The sequence below is a fragment of the Callospermophilus lateralis genome, unplaced genomic scaffold (genome assembly GCF_048772815.1).
Source record: "Callospermophilus lateralis isolate mCalLat2 unplaced genomic scaffold, mCalLat2.hap1 Scaffold_73, whole genome shotgun sequence".
NCBI classification, from domain to species: domain Eukaryota; kingdom Metazoa; phylum Chordata; class Mammalia; order Rodentia; family Sciuridae; genus Callospermophilus; species Callospermophilus lateralis.
This window is the reverse complement of record NW_027515346.1, coordinates 4,719,493-4,723,919: the sequence shown is the minus strand read 5'-3', so window position 1 is coordinate 4,723,919 and position 4,427 is coordinate 4,719,493. Positions and strand designations below refer to the sequence as shown.

General features: G+C 59.8%; 1 pseudogene; it reads left to right on the top strand.

Moving 5' to 3' along the window:
• Positions 1-1,741: 1,741 nt before the first annotated feature.
• Positions 1,742-2,131, top strand: LOC143389365 (ubiquitin-like protein ISG15 pseudogene; annotated as a pseudogene).
• Positions 2,132-4,427: the final 2,296 nt, after the last annotated feature.

Genomic DNA, 4,427 nt, shown 5'->3' with positions numbered 1-4,427 from the left:
CAAACCTTTTAATTTTTTTTATTTAGAGAGAGGGTCTTGTAAGTTGCTTACATTGCCGGCTATGTTGCTAAGGCTGGCCTGGAACTTGTGATCCTCCAGCCTCAGCCTCCCAGATCTGTAGTCCAACTCTTAATAAGCTTCTGGGGACAGGAAGGTATGTAGATATTCCAGGGCAGGTGGTAGCAGAGCGGAGCAGTCAGGCAATGGTGCTGCCCAGGGACAGGGTAGCCATGTCAAGTTAGGAATGGCTCAGAGAGCCCAGAGCCCAGCCTGGTCTGTACCAGATCAGGGTATGAGCTGGATCCACACCCATGGCCACAATGGGATGCCCCATGGATAGTCCTTAAGACACTGGTACCTGCCATGTGCCAGGGTGTGTCAGAAAAGCCACTACCCCAGCACTGAGAATCCACCCTGCAGCCTGAACAGCTGAGGGGGCTCTCAGGTGAATCAGAGCAGCAGCTGACCACCTGACCCCTTCTAGCCCTTTCCTTTTCCCTCCAGCACCATCTGTGATGATTCAACACATCCCACCTAAGGTTTTCTTTGTAAAGGAACTGCCCAGATGTCCTCTTGTTTCCACCTGGCAGTCTGGCAGAGACCCCACCTGAACCCACTCCCCTCTGCACTTTTGACCTCTGCCCCAAAGCTCTGCAGACAGCATAGCCTAGTGCCTCTATCAGGACGTCCTGGTGGGCTCTGGCCCAAGGGCTCACAGGGCCTGTGAATTGTACACAGAGTGAACTCTAACCAGCAATGCTGGGCTGGACCAATGAAGGCCCAGATTCCCAGAGTAAGGAACATGGGTCCCTGAGGCCTTCACACAGTATTTGTGCTGAGTGTCAGCTAAAGTGAATGGCAGGAGGACAGGGCAGGCACACATAAGCACACGATCACCCCTCACGCAGCACTGACACACATATGCACATGGGGCCCCTCACTCCACCCCTGCTGACACACCCTTGGGACGTGGAGTGGGTGAGACTGCACATAAGGCCTGTGTGCTACTTAGCTCTGGTGGCCCTGAGGGTGCACAACATTTCTACAATAATTTGAGCCATGAAGGAGACCTTACTATGACTTTTGTGCATCTTGTAGGCAGACTGAGTGCTGGACATTTACGAGCTTCTAAATGCACACCCTGGTGGAGCCTTGGGAGGCAGGGACGGGGTCCTGGCCCTCAGGTCCCATTGAGAGCCAAGGCCCTCCAGAGTATCTCCCTGTCATTCTGTCTTGTTTCTTCACTCATGCTGGGGCATGCACTGGGAAAAGGAAACCGAAACTGAAGGCTAGCAGCCACTGGTGAGGGCTGTGGGAGGCACCGTGTGTAGCTTAGACTCATAAATGGACTGTGGAGCAGCTAGAGGGGAGAGGAAGCCAACTCCTGAGCACTTGAGGTGGACCAAGCACTGGAGACCAGGGCCATGGTGAGGCAGATGGCACAGTGGGGCAGCTGGGCTACTCCAGCCCACTTTCCTCCCTGCCCTTGCTGGGGTCTCCCAGCAGCAGATCACTCACTGCCAATCCCTGAGCTTGGCCAGGTTATCAAGTGTGAGGAGAGGGGATGGGCCCACAGGGGGACACGGAGGGTGGTGGAAGGAACGTGGAGGCTGTGGGAGACTGGCCTTCCTGTGCCGAGTGGGTGGAGGAGGCAGCCAGCAGAGAACAGCACCCAGGACCTGTGGCCAGTGTGGGAGCCCAACCTCGGTGATGCCCCCAGGGCTGGAACCTGGAGGTGAAGATGCTGGGGGGCGAAGAGCACCATGTGTCCCTGAGTGACTCCACGATGCTGTTGGACCTGAAGCAGCAGATTTTCCAGAAGACTGGAGTGCCTGCCTTCCAGCAGCACCTGGCCCTGCCCAGTGGCCCAGTGCTGCAGGACAGGGTCCCTCTCATCAGCCAGGGCTTGGCCTCTGGCAGCACAGTCCTGCTGATGGTGCAGAACTGTGACAGCCCCCTGAGCATCCTGGTGAGGATCGACAAGGGCTGCATCAGACCCTACAGCATCAGGCTGACGCAGAAGGTGGCGGAGCTCAAGCGGCAGGTTGGCCAGCAGGAGCACATCCAGGAAGATCTGTTCTGGCTGAGCTTTGAGGGGAGGCCCATGGAAGACTCGCAGCTGCTGGGGTAGTATGGACTCACTCCTCAGAGCACTGTGTTTCTGAGCCTGTGCCTGCTCGGGGGCGGGGCCTAGAAGAAGAGAGGAGCCCCAACCAGGATCAAGTGCTAGGAATAAAGATGATGTAAAGGATAAACTGCCTTCTGTCTGTCTGGCTGATCTCCCCCTCTCTCTGCTGATGAATTAGGAGGGACACGGTTTGAGAGAGAATCAGGCCTGGGTGACAGGCCTGGGCTAGAAGTCAAGGGACCAGGTGTCACAGAGCCTAGTGGTCTCCACTGTGACTCTTCTCCCAGAAATTGAAGGGAGACATACTTCCACGCCTCCTGGGGTCAAGGGGTCATATCTAAAGAATGATAAAGAGACACATTTGCTGGGGCTGCCTGGCCAGGCTGAGTCACAGACTCACAATGGCTCCACTTTCACATTTGGGTGGGCAGAATTAGGGAGGAACAGGTCAGGCCAGGTCAGGTTCCACAGACCACAGTGTGTGGCTCCATGGGATCAGCCCCTCCCAAAGCCCTGGAAGCAGTGAGGGTGGGTCCTTAGACCTGTGGGTGGGACGGCAAGGGAGCCTCTTGCACAACACTGGGGGCTGCAACCTGCCCACCTGTTTTGTCCTGCCTGTAGTGAGGTGGGGATAGATGAAGGGGGCATGTGTATCCTCCAGAGCTATGCCTAATGAAGAGGCCAAGTGCAGCAGGCTGGGATTTGGTGGTTTACCCTGTCCACCAGGAGAGCATGTCCCAGACCTTCCCGGATGGGCCAATTCACTCCCTTCTTCTGGAAATGCTTCTTTCAGTCTTTTTCTCCTGTTCCAACTTACCCAGTGAGTTCCACAGGAGCCAGGCCGGGCACCTAAGATCTGGGTACGGTGGGAAGAATGTGCACCTCTCTGGTCCCTGGACCACGACCTTGGGGGCACTTGGACCTTAACGTTCAAATGCCTCAGGATGATTTGGCTGGAGGCCCAGAAGACCACTTTTGGGTGCGTGGGATGCAGATCTAAGACCGCCCAGGTCCCCCTTTTGCCATGCTGCAACAAAGCAAGTGTAAGTACAGATCCTTGGAGTCATTTTCTCCCGGAATCCCCCACCAGGGCCAAAGTGGGCTGGGGTCCTCCTCTGGGGAAGTGTTTACCACCCACCACTCAATGCCTCTGGCTCAGAAACCTGTGCCTCACACACTCAAATCCAATTCTGAGAGGACAGAACGGTGTCCTTTCCCTCCATCTTCAGCTAGGCCGGGCTCTAGCTTGGACTCTCTGAGCCTCACCTATCCAGGATAAGCTGGAGAGAGTGGCCTGGAGCGGTGAGGGGGTGTGTCTGGCGCCCAGACGGGACCACAAGCCGATGGACAGCAGGGGGCGCCCTGCTCCCTCCCGGTCAGGCTGCGAAGCCCGGTTGGGAGGTGGGCGGGTCTGCGTGCCAATTCCGTCAGTCACCGCCCACACGGTCTGCCATTGCGGGGCACAGCCTGCTGGGAACGCCCCCGCGCCCTAGTGAGCAAGAGTCTGGACCCGAAAGCTCGGTCGCGGACCCCAGCTGGTGGGACCACTCCCCCGCCAGGGGGAGGGGCAGGCCAGAAGGCCGAGGGGCCGCGGGTCCGGACTCCAGCAGCCTCTCTTTCAGCCCAGTCGTCTGCGCGAACCCCTAGGAAGTTCAGTCACGTCGCCTCTAGATTATGCATTAACCCGACTTCAGCCGCATTTCCTGGGGGGGACCTCCGCGCAGGTGGCGGAGGGGCGTCCGCAGGGGTGAAGCACAGCAGAAAGCCCTGGGCCCGCCCTGCCCCGCCCCCGGCCTGCCTGTGTCCCAGGACGGTCTCACCGCCACCCGGCGCGACTTAGCGCCCCCACCCCCGGCCCCCGCCCAGCGCTGCTGTCCTCGTGCTTTGTTCGCTGCCAGCGCGGGTCGCAGGGCGCCAGGCGGGCGGGGCGGCCCCCGTGGGGGAGGGGCGGGGGCTGCCTGGCCCCGCCCCCGCCCCTCCCCCCGCGCCGCCCGCGCTCCAGCTGCCTCCCTGGGCTGTGTCCAGTCTTGTCCAGTCCGGTTCCCGGCGCAGCGGCCTGGCCCGCGCGCTCTCCCGGCCGCTTTCCGCCGTGCTCGGCTGCGCCATGGCCAGCCTGCGGCTGTCTGGCCCGGCTCCGATGCGGCCACTGCTGCTGCTCTTGGTGGTGGCTGCGCATACCCTGCCGGCGGGACTTGCCCGGAGCGCGCTGGAGCGGCGTGAGGAGGAGGCGAACGTGGTGCTCACCAGCATGGTGGAGGAGATCCTCAACGTGGACCCGGTGCAGCACACGTACTCTTGC